The sequence below is a fragment of the Heterodontus francisci genome, chromosome 3 (genome assembly GCF_036365525.1).
Source record: "Heterodontus francisci isolate sHetFra1 chromosome 3, sHetFra1.hap1, whole genome shotgun sequence".
Classification (NCBI taxonomy): Eukaryota; Metazoa; Chordata; class Chondrichthyes; order Heterodontiformes; family Heterodontidae; genus Heterodontus; species Heterodontus francisci.
Genome location: NC_090373.1, coordinates 133,566,370 through 133,579,246, shown reverse-complemented (window position 1 = coordinate 133,579,246; position 12,877 = coordinate 133,566,370).

Genomic DNA, 12,877 nt, shown 5'->3' with positions numbered 1-12,877 from the left:
AGTGGAAAGGTGTTCTGTTCCATTCCCAGCACTCTCCACCTTAAACATCAACATTCACCATGATCAGTATTGTTTGGCATGAGTGATACAGAGAACAACAACATCCCGACAGTCATTTTAGTGTCAATCAAACTTGGATTTCAACTTTGGACTGGTAGACAGCTGATGTTTATTCCTATTTTTAAAAAGGAAGGTAGAGCAAGTCCAAGGAACTATCGGGAAGTTAGCTTAACATTGGGAGTAGAAAATATAATAGAATTTATACTTAAAGATCTAATATAAAAACTTCTAGAAACTGAAAATATAAGACTAATCAGCATAGATTTCAAAATGGATGGTCATGCTCTTGATGGGGTAGACATGGAAAAAATGTTTCCACTTATGGGAAGTTCAAAAGCAGAGGTCATAAATATAAGATAGTCACTAATAAATCCAGTAGGGAATTCAGGAGACTCTTATTTACCCAATGCGAGATAAGAATGCTGAACAGGAAACAAGATATGCACACTGTCCTCCTGAACCTATCCCAGCCTTATAGCAGAATGCATATTATTTTCAATACAAGTTTATCAAAGTTATGAAGATAATTTGTATGCACATGTCCAGTGAAATGCTTGAGGTGTAAATTAATAACAATAGGGTATACAGTTGGATGGCAGAATTTTAGAAATGTATATTTTTAAAGTTTAATAAAAGGGCCAAATTAATCTATCTTTAAAACAGGCACATATCCCAAGAAGAAAAACCAACGTTCAATCATCCATGTCGTGAAGTATTCAAATAGAGATTGTAAAATTAATCTCCCTCGTGCAATAGTTAATGAAACTGGTTGTATAATAACCACATTGATGTTGCTGGGAATGTTAATCTGCTTGATTACTCTGTTCTCACACAGTAATAGGAAAGGACATGTTTTCATTTTACTGTAATATCATTTGATATATTCAAATCAAAGAAGTTCCAACAAGACACAAGAAGCTCAACACCATCCAGGACAAAGCAACCTGCTTGATTGGCATCCCATCCACAAACATTCACCACCTCCAGCACCAATGCACAGTGGCAGCAGTGTGTACCATATACAAGATGCACTGCAGCAACACACCATCCTGACTTGGAACTATATCGCCGTTCCTTCACTGTCGCTGGGTCAAAGTCCTGGAACTCCCTTCCTAACAGCATTGTGGGTATACCTACCCGACATGGACTGCAGTGGTTCAAGAAGGCAGCTCACCTCTACCTTCTCGGGCAACAAATGCTGGCCGAGCCAGCAATGCCCACATCCCATGAACAAATTAAAAAAAAGTTGGCCAAAGCCTTCTTAAATGTGAATGATATAGCACTTAATAAAACCAAACAACTACTTAAAGGAGTTGTTGAGGTGACTGTCATAGATGCATTTCACAGAAATCTAGATAAGCACATGAGGGAGAGAGGAATAGAAGGTTATACTGATAGGGTTAGATTCAATGGTGTAAGAGGAGGCTTGCGTGGAGCACATATGCTGGCATAGACCAGTTGGCTTGACTGGACTGTTTTCGTGCTGTACCCTCTATAAATACCTGTGCAATATTTCTAAAATGGCAAAAAAAAAAGAAAAATCTTTTTTCCATTGAAACCATTCAGAAGAACATTATTGATTTTGGCACAATTAGCTGTGAGGTTAACAGTTAATTTTAAAATTAGACTGTCATGCTTAGATGTGTAATAGTTGAAGAGTTGTTGCCACATATCTAGCTGTTGTATTCAAATACCTCAGCACCCAGTTTATTGCAGCCAGATATTCTAAATTTGAAATGTTTTGTATTTGAAACTGAGTGACTGGAGGAACAAAATGGCTCAACAATCCTCCGATTAAAACTACAAATAAAGTGACATTCCTGCTATTTATGCTTAGTTGTTTGTAGGTTCAATTTTTTTGATCCTCTATTCTGTTAAATCTGACATTTGTGATGCCCTTGACACACAAGCAAGGAGCACCAGTAGAAATCATAGAATCTTGCAGCACAGAAGGAGGCCATTCAGCTGGTAATGCCTGTGCCCACACTTTAAAAGAGCTTTCCAATGAGTCCCGCTCTTTCCTCCATAGTACTGCTAATTTTTTGTTTTGAATTATATCAAATTCACTTCTGAAAGTTACTATTTTGAATCTGTTTACATCATCCTTCCAAGTAATGCATTCATATCATAACTCGCTGCATAAATAAATTCTCCTCATTTCACATTAGATTAGAGATACAGCACTGAAACAGGCCCTTCGGCCCACCGAGTCTGTGCCGAACATCAACCACCCATTTATACTAATCCTGCACTAATCCCATATTCCTACCAAACATCCCCACCTGTCTCTATATTTCCCTACCACCTACCTATACTAGTGACAATTTATAATGGCCAATTTACCTATCAACCTGCAAGTCTTTTGGCTTGTGGGAGGAAACCGGAGCACCCGGAGAAAACCCACGCAGACACAGGGAGAACTTGCAAACTCCACACAGGCAGTACCCAGAATCGAACCCGGGTCCCTGGAGCTGTGAGGCTGCGGTGCTAACCACTGCGCCACTGTGCCGCCCATATGATTCTTTTGCCAATTTATTGTAAATCCGAGTCCTCTGTGTTATGACCAAGGCAGGAGGAGTGCTTTGTTTTTTTCTAGTTCCACTTCTCCACAGGTCACAACATATATTTAAATGTTTACCCAGTTACCGATACAGTTAATCATATACTCTATCCCCAAATAAAATACACCAACCAGGTTTTTTCAATAAACAACAAAACTCTGTTTATTATAAAACAAGACTTATTCAGGAACGAAGCAAAGCATCAACACACAGATTGAAATATTAAAATTCTCTTTTTAAATAACCCACCCTGCCCCGCCACCCCCCCCCCCCCCCCCCCCACACACACACATACACCACATATACTGTATACTGGACAACTGAAAAATAAAAAGATTTTCTCTGCAGTGCTCTTTCCCAAAACAAAAAACAAGAAAATGGAATACTTTGGCCAAAAACGTGTTAATTCTTGAAGAAAAATGATATGGAAGGATGTCAGTTGTTCCTTTTGGTCTGGTGTCTGGGTATGGGGAAACAGATCACTGGGTTCTTTTCAGTAACAGTTCGTTCTGGAGATGTCAAGAAGTAGTCTGGTAGGCTTTCCAGGAGAAATGTGACATCAGGGGTTTCAGTTATCCCACTTTGGATTCACAGGTTTTTCAAAGAGGTAATGAAAGAGGAGCTGACACACTGTATTTCTCCAGGTCTCTTAGAGAGGTACAATAAAGATGAGCTGGGTGTTTCTCTCTTGGCAGGTTGATCTCCAACTCAAAACAGTCCACAACCCAACCAGAAAGTCAGAAGCGAAACCCAACTCCTCCCTCATAAATCTTGACATGTCATTTCTCTGTAAACATCTCCCCCAAGTCACTAAGGTTTCTGTCCTTTATTGAGCTTAAGGCAGTAAAGGTTTGTTTTCAAACAAGACTTGTCAGTGACTCTTGTAAAAACACATCCATGGAGTCTTTTCAGTTTTCCCAAATAAACTAATGTCCATGATTCTAAAATATGAAGCCTCAAAAAATATTTTAAAAAGAAGCACTTTCATAACATCTGGTTGTCGACTCTTCTGCCAGTAGAAATACTTTCTCATTTAGTCTATCAAAATACCTCATCATTTTGAACTCCTCTAATAAATTTTCTTTAACATTCTCTGCTCTAAGGACTGCTTCTCTAGGCCATAGTCATAGTCATAGTTATTTACAGTATAGAAGGAGGCCATTCAGCCCATCAAGTCCATGCTGGCTCTCCACAGAGCAATCCAATCAGTCCCACTCCTCCGATTGACCCCCATAGCCCTGCAAGTTTATTTCCTTCAAGTGCCCATCCAATTTCCTTTCAAAATCATTGTCTCTGCTTCTACCACCTTTGTGGGTAGCGAATTCCAGGTTGTTGCCACTCTCTGCATAAAAAGGTTCCTCCTCACATTCCCCCTGCATCTCTTGCCCAAAACCTTAAATCTGTGTCCCCTAGTCCTTCTACATCAGTTAATGGGAAGTTTTTTTCTTGTCTAACTTATCTAAGCCTGTCATAATCTTGTACACCTCTATCAAATCTCCCTTCAATCTCCTTTGCTCCAGGGAGAACCCCAGCTTTTCCAACCTGTGATGAAAATTAGGACACACTGGGACACACTTTTAAAGGCCACTTATCATTTCTTATATTGCTCTCCATCCATCCACTCCTGCTTCTACCTCCAAACCCTACTTCCTTCTGGATCCACCCCTATAAAAAACTCTCCCCCAATTCACTTACAACTGCATTTCCAAAAATCCAACCATTTAGACTTTGGCCCTCCATTCACCATAACATTTCTGCAGCTCCCAATCTGCTCAACCACAGCTTCATCTCCACCTTCAATGCCCTTGTTCCCATTAAAACCATTACTCACTTTCACCCTGTCCTTTCCACAGGCATAGCCCTCATCTCCGCTCCCTTAAGTCTAAGGGTACAAACATAAATGGATATGGTGGACTACTGGTTTAGCCATTACACTGCCAGATCTAGTTTGACCACATAAAATACTATCGGGTCCTGCTCTTATCTATGAAAATTGTTCACTATTCTAGGATCATCCTAGATTGCAAAGGTAACCTCTTTTTTTTCTCTACTGCAAACACTCTTCTAAAATCACTCTCCCCTGCCCCCTCCACCACTTTCACTTCCAAAGACATGAAATGCCTCATCCCTGGTATCATTCTGGTAAATCTACTCTGTGCCCTCTGTAAATATGATCATGTACCCTAAAGTTATAGATTTTTTAATTTATTCATGGAATGTGGGCATCACTGGTGTAAGATTTAGAAGCTTACTTATAATTTGTTCTTGGACCAGACAATAATAATTCAGACAAGGAGACATCTGATGTAGTGGTATCAGGATGAATTATTAAGGCTAAAAGCAATACTTAACAAATCCAAGGCAGTCGATATCCTGTTCCAGATGGCATTTACCCTCCATCCACTCTAGTGGCACAGACGGCTCATAACTCCTCAGGCTCTGTCCTTTTATTCTTTGTGGCTGGTGGCTCCTCCTGTGCACTGATTGCACAGATCAGTTCATACAGATCACTGTTTCAACAGGTCCAGCCATTTCATTTGTCAGTACTTCCGTTTGTACATGAATCATGATCACATGCACAAAACAATATGTACAAACAATGCATTATAACCTTGAGGTTCATTAGATCACACATTTCCAGTGATACTTATCCTGCTTTTCTGTTACATTTTGATCGTAACTTGTTACATAGTTTTAAATATCTGTTCTTTTCTTTCCCTTTAACTGTTCATGTTATTAGGTCATGCATTTCCAGCTGGACTCATCCTGTTTTCTGTTACATGTTGCTCACAGCTTGTTACATAGTTTTCGATATCTGTTCTTTTCCTTGTAATTACCAAAATAATTGCAAAGTGATTCTGGTTGACTCAAACCGCATAGGCAGCATTTTTTTTCCCAGTAAGATACACAGCTAAAGTTAACTCTTCATTTACCAAAAGCTTATAAAAGTACATAAAATTCATAATACAAAAATATATGAAAAGGCCAGTAAAAATGACAGAATCCACATTTCTTACACTAACATTTATTGCCCATTCCTAATTTCCCTTGAGAAGATGGTGGTGGGCTGCCTTCTTAAACCATTGCAATCTGCATGGTGAAGGTACAAATAGTGTTGTTAGGGAAGGATTTACAGGATTTTGACCCAGCAACTACCAAGGAATAGCAATATATTTCTGAGTCAGGATGGTGGGGAACTTGACGATGAGGTGTTCCCATGAGTCTACTGCCCATGTCCTAAGTGGTAGAGGTCGCATGTTTGGGAGATGCTGTCGAAGGAGTCTTGGCAATTTGTTGTAGTACATCTTGTAGATGGGCACATTGCAGCCACATTGCACCAGTGATGGAGGGAGTGAAGGTTTAAGATGGTGGATGGGATGCTGATTAAGCCGGTTGCTTTGTCCTGGATGGTGTCAAGCTTCTTGAGTGAACAAAGAACAAAGAACAGGACAGCACAGGAACAGGCCATTTGGCCCTCCAAGCCTGCACCGATCTTGAAGGGCCAAATGGCCTGCTCCTGTGCTGTCTTGTTCTTTGTCCTTTGTTCAGAGTGGTTGGAGCTGCACTCATCCAGGCAAGTGGAGATGTTCCATCACACTTCTGACTTGTGCCTTGTGGACTGGCTTTTGAGGAGGCATGAAGTGAGTTACTCGCTGCAGAAGTCCCAGCTTCTGACCTGCTAGCCGCAATATTTATGTGCTGGTCCAGTTAAGCTTCAGGGCAATGGTGACTCCCAGGATATTGATAATGGGGGATTCAGCAATGCTAATGCCATTGAATGTCAGGTGGAGGTGGATTAAATTCTCTCTTGTTGGAGATGGGCATTGTCTCGTACTTCTGTGATGTGAATGTTAACTTTCCACTTAACAGTCCAAGCCTGAATGTTGTCCGGATCTTGCTGCTTGATGACTGCTTCATCATCTGAGAAGTTGTGAATGGAACTGAACACTGTTCAATCATCAGCAAACATCCTTACTTCTGACCTTATGCTGGAGGGAAGGTCATTGATGAAGCAGTTGAAGATGGTTGGGCTTAGGACACTACCCTGAGGAACTCCTGCAGTGATGTCCTGGAGCTGAGATGATTGGCCTCCAGCAATCACAGCCATCATTCTTTGTGCAAGTATGAATCCCCTGATTCCCATTGAGTTCAATTTTACTTGGGAGCTCCTTGGTGGTATACTTGGCCAAATGTCAAGGGCAGTCACTCTCACCTAACATCTAGAATTCAGTTGTTTTGTCCAGGTTGGATCAGGGCTGTAAGGAGACCTGGAGCCAAGTGGTCCTGGCAGGTTATTGATGAGTAAATGCCACTTGATAGCATTGTCGACAACACCATCCATCACTTTGCTAATGATTAAGAATATATTGATGGGATGGCAATTGGTCGGATTGCATTTGTCTTGCTTTTTGTGGACAGGACATACCTGTGTAATTTTCTGCTTTGTCGGGTAGATGCCAGTGTTGTGGCTATACTGGAGCAGCTTGGCTAAAGTTTTGAAGCAAAAACCTTCAGCACTACAGGCGGATTCTTGTCAGAGCCTTTAGCCTTTTCTGTACCCAAATCGCTCATCCGTTTCTTGATATCACGTGGAGCGAGTTGGCTAAATGTTGGCTTCCGTGATGGTGAGGACCTCAGGAAGAAGCCAAGATGGATCAACCACTCAGAACTTTATAAGGGCAGAAGTAAGGTTTGCTGATGATTGCACAGTGTTCAGTCCCATTCACAACTCCTCAGATAATGGAACAGCCTGTTGCTACATACAGCAAGACCTGGTTGTAAATGTGTCAGCCTTGTCTTTTCCACTCATGAGCTGGGCTCCATCATCATTAAGGATGGGAATATTTGTGGAGCCTCCTCCTCCCGTTAATTGTTTAATTGTCCACCACCATTCACAACTGGGTGTGACAGGACTACAGAGCTCTGATATGATCTGTTGGTTGTGGGATTGCTTATCTCTGTCGATCGCATGCTGTGGTTTAGCATGCATATAGTCCTGCACTGTGGTTTCACCACTTTGGCATCTCATTTTTAGGCAGACCTGGTGTTACCCCTTACAAGGTCTTCTATACTCCTCAACGAAACAAAGCTGATTCCCTGGCTTAAAAGTAAAATACTGCAGATGCTGGTAAACTGAAATAAAAACAGAAAATGCTGGAAATGCACAGCAGATCTGGCAGTATCTGTGGAGAGAGAAACAGAGTTAACGTTCCAGGTCTCCGTTTCTCTGTCCACAGATGCTGCCAGGCCTGCTATGTATTTCCAGCACTTTCTGTTTTTATTTTGGTCTCCTGGCTTGATGGTGATGATAGAGTGAGGGACATGCTGAGTCATGAGGTTATAAATTGTTGTGGAATACAATTCGGCTGCTGCTGATGGCCTGTAGCACTTCATGGATGTCCAGTTTTGAGCTGCTGCATCTGTTCTGAGTCTATCCCATTTAGCACAGTGGTAGTGCCACACAGCATGATGGAGGGCATCCTCAATGTGATGGGACTTGTCTCCACAAGGACTATGAGGTGGTCACTCTTACCAATACTGTCAATGGACAGATCTATCTGTGATAGCTAGATTAGTGAGGACGAGGTCAAGTAGTTTTTTTTCCCCTCACGCTGGTTCTCTCAACCACCTACTACAGGCTCAGTCCGGCAGATATATCCTTTAGAACTCGGCCAACTCGGTCAGTAGTGATGCTGCCGAGCCACTTCTGGTGATGGACATTGACGTCCCCCACCAACCATACATTCTGTGCCCTTGCTACCCTTAGTGCATCTTCCAAGTGTGTTCAACATGGAGGAGTACTGATTCATCAGCTGAGGGGGTAGTTTAGTGGGTGGTGGGGGGGGTGGTGGGGGGGGTGGTGATCAGCAGGAGGTTTCCTTGCCCATATTTGACCTGATGCCATAAAACTTCATGGGGGCCGGAGTCAATGTTGAGGATTCCATAGGTAACTCCCTCCCAACTGTATACCACTGTGCCGCCAGTTCTGCCGGTGGGACAGGACATACCCAGGGATGGTGATGGTGGAATCTGGGTCATTGACAGAAATATATGATTTGGTGAATATGCCTATGTCAGGTTGTTGCTTGTCTAGTCTCTGGCACAGCTCTTCCAATTTTGGCACATTTCCCTAGATGTTAGTGAGCAGGGCTTTGCAGGGCTGGAGGTGCCTTTGTCGTATTCAAATCCAATGCCTAGATCAAAGCCGAGTGATGTGTATGGCTTTATTCTTATTACACTTATTCGCTGTCGTTTGATACAATTCAGTGGCTTACTGGGCCATTTCCAAAGGCAGTTAAGAGTCAACCACATTGTTATGGTCTGGAGTGACATATAGATCAGACCAGGAAGGATGCCAGATTTCATTTCCTAAAGGACATTAGTGAACCAGCTGGGATTTTCCTGACACTTCAGCACTTTCATGGACACCATTACTGCTCCTGGTTTTTATGAAATTCCTGATTTATTTTTGAAACTGAATTTAAGTGAATTTAACTGAATTTGAACTCATCGCTCTAAAGTACCACTGCATTAACATAACCACTGTGCTGTGATACTTTCCAGTCGATGAGTGAGTCACTGAAATTTAGCTAAAATAGAGCAATACACACCTTATGACTGCTTTCAGAGAATAAAGTGCAGTTGGTAATAAGTAAAATGCCAAAGTTGTGTAATGACATTCAGCCCCCTACCTGCACTTGCTTCGAGCTGAATCATTTGAAAGGAATATCAGTGTCACAGGCAGATGGGACGATTAACATGGCTTGGTGGGGGTGGAGTATTGGGTACGTGTGGAAGGAAGTGTGGCCTTTGTCACGCTGCTTCTAAAGAGGAAACACAAATGAATTTGGTCGTGTCTGAAGATGATTTCTGTTTTTCATTTCAAGAACAACGGGTGGAGGTGGGGGATACTTTCCCCATGGGCATCTTAACAAAAGCCTTGTTGAATGAAATCTTGCAGAGCCGTACTTACCGAAAGCTGTGCTCAGATATTTGCACAGAGATACTCAGCTCGCCTACATAATTGTAGCAGAAACAAGTACTTTTATTGCAGTTAAAGATACTGTGCACAGTCCCTTTCTCCACTCCCTCCATCATATTTTCAAGTCACACTAGAGACTTGAGCATGAAATTCAGGCTGACACTCCAGTGCTGTATTGAGGGAATGCTGGACTGTCAGACGTGCCGTCCTTCAAATGAGACATTAAAGCAAGGACCTTCTCGGGTAGATGTAAAAGATCTTGTAGCTGTATTTGAAGAAGGGCAGAGGAACTTTCCCAGGTGGCCCAGCCAATATTTGCCCCTCAACTAACACCTAAAAGAACAGATGATTTGATAACTTATTTAAATGCTGTTTGTGGGACCTTGCTGTGTGTTTCCCTGCACTACAGTATTGACTACACTTAACAAAAGTACTGACTTGGCTGTAAAGCATTTGTGAAGTCCCAATGTCATGAAAAAGGCTAAATAAGTGCAAGTTCTTTTTCCTTTTTCTCTTGAAGTCGGTGACTCATGCTGGTGTATGATACCACAGCACAGGTGATGGCAAAACAAGTTATGTGGTGAAACTCTCTCAGGGCTATACACAGCATATATTTGTGGTGAGACTGGACTGAGCAATTCTGATTTTCTGCTGGCCTCCTTAACCTCCATGTCCTACAATTAGCCAAAATAAGAAAAATTTTATTGTTTTCCATTTATATTTTACTGGTTCATTGTTAGATCAGAATTATAGGTGGAGGATACATTCTGAACAACTGCAAAACAAAAATTATACCTCATGGTCTTCAGAAACTTTATTTATATTGATACATAATAGGAATTTTAACTGATGAATTTGTACTTAGCAATGAAGGGGCTGCTAGTGCTGGGGAATTAAACACTTTCCCATTTCCAACAAACAGTTTTGACATCAAGGGCCTTGATCTTTATAGGGGAGCAGGAAACATGCATGGGAGCCCACTAGCAAACAATGAACCTGGCATGGTTGGGGACTTCAAAATTCTGTCAATCGTGGTGGTAAGGACTCATTTTAATAAATATTTGCAGAGTCCTGCCTGTCACCTAACCAGACTGACTATCTGGCCTGCAGTTGGCAGTGGAGATCTGGCACCAGTAGGCCGCAACCTGGAACCCTGGTGGAGGGGCTTCTCTGGCATGATGGTGGGAGGGGCAGGCGGGGGTCGGGGAATTCCTTACATCAAAGTTCAGGGCGAATGTCATGGGTGGGGATTCCCTGAAGATCGTGGAGATTCTGGCACTTGGCAGGCCCAAGGACCCCTTGAGTGGCACGGGGGAAGCACTTCTTCTCCTCCTGGACCACAATATGTTCAAAAGTAGGCAAAGTTTTAAAATTTACCTGCGTTTCTTCTGGCCAGTCAGCTCCTGCTACTGCAGGACTCTCCCTGTATGGACTTTAAAATTACGCCCAGCAATTGTCAATCAGTTGATATCCTGTGGTGTTGCTTGTGATATGTTGGGGAATAATAGCCCTGATTTTAACCCAACCCACCCAGCAGGAATGGGGCAGCTTAGGACTTAATGCCCATTTAACAGTCTGTCTGATTATAATATCCATCAGGTGGGGTGTAAAATGAGCACCCAACTTGAACCCATTCCATTCTCCCCTGGCATGTTATGTTAAAATCATGGTGATTGCCTCTCTCTTAACTATCTCTGCTGTCTTTATGTTGCTGGTTCCCTCTCTGTCTCTCTGGTATCTTCTGCCTTTGTCTCTTTTCTTTTTAGTTTCTTTCTCCTGAACTCCTTTGGCTTCACTCTGCCATGTTTACTGGGTGGTACGACGTTAGGGGAGAGGGGAGTGAAACAACATGGACTACAGGCCACATTTGAGATTGAGGTTGCATGGAAAATCTGTCCTGCAGCAATTCCCTTCCATTTGCTGCTAATCACTTATGCTTCTCCTCATCAGCTTGCTTCATGACACCCTCTATCCCATCACCTTCTCACTATCTCCTTCTCTTCCTACCATCACCTCACTCCTATCACTATCCATACCCCTCTTCCTTTGAACTACCCATTCAACCCCTCTATCCTTCCCCCCACTCTTGTTCCTCTCATCTCAACCTTAATTCTCCAACCATTCCATTAATGGCCACCTTTCCCTGGCAGATCTTTGGACAACCGAGTCAGATTAAGCTCCTCCCCATTCACCCTTTCCAGGCTGTTAAAACACTCTTTTCAGAATTTGCATGTACTTCCTCCAATTCAGTATCCATTTAGTCCATTGCTTACAGTAAGTCTCCTGTGTATTGAGAGACCAACTGCCAACCTCGACTACTACTGATCCAGGAGAAGCTATAGGTGGGAATTCCTTTACACAGCAGCATTCTATCCCTGCAGCAACAGTATCAGAAAGGAGCCAACAACATTACTAATTTTCAGCCACAAATTTGGATAAGCGGATAGTACCCTCAAAATCTTGACTGTCTGGATTTTTTTGTATTTGTTTATTTGTGGGATGTGGGATTTGTACGTTGCTGACTAGGCCAGCATTTATTACCCATCCCAAATTGCCCTTGAGAAGGTGGTGGTGAGCTGCCTTCTTGAACCGCTGCAGTCCATGTGGGATAGGTACACCCACAGTGCTGTTAGGAAGGGAGGTCCAGGATTTTGACAAAGCGACAGTGAAGGAACGGCGATATAGTTCCAAGTCAAGATGGTGTGTGACTTGGAGGGGAACTTGCAGGTCGTGGTGTTCCCATGCATCTGCTGCCCTTGTTCTTCTAGGTGGAAGAGGTTGCAGATTTGGAAGGTGCTGTCTAAGGAGCCTTGCTGCTTTGCTGCGGTGCATCTTGTAGATGGTACACACTGCTGCTACTGTGCGGCGGTGGTGAATGGGGTGCCAATCAAGTGGGCTGCCTTGTCCTGGATGGTGTTGAGCTTCTTGAGTGTTGTTGGAGCTGCACCCATCCAGGCAAGTGGAGAATATTCCATCACACTCCTGACTTGTGCCATGCAGATGGTGGACATGCTTTGGGGAATCAGGAGGTGAGTTACTCACCTCAGGATTCCTAGCTTCTGACCTGCTCTTGTAGCCATGATATTTATATGGCTACTCCAGTTCAGTTTCTGGTCAATGGTAATCCCCAGGATGTTGATAGTGGGGGATTCAGCGATCGTAATGCCACTGAATATCAAGGGGAGATGGTTAGATTCTCTCTTGCTGGAGATGGTCACTGCCTGGCTTCTGTGTGGCATGAATGTTACTTGCCACTTATCAGCCCAAGCCTGGA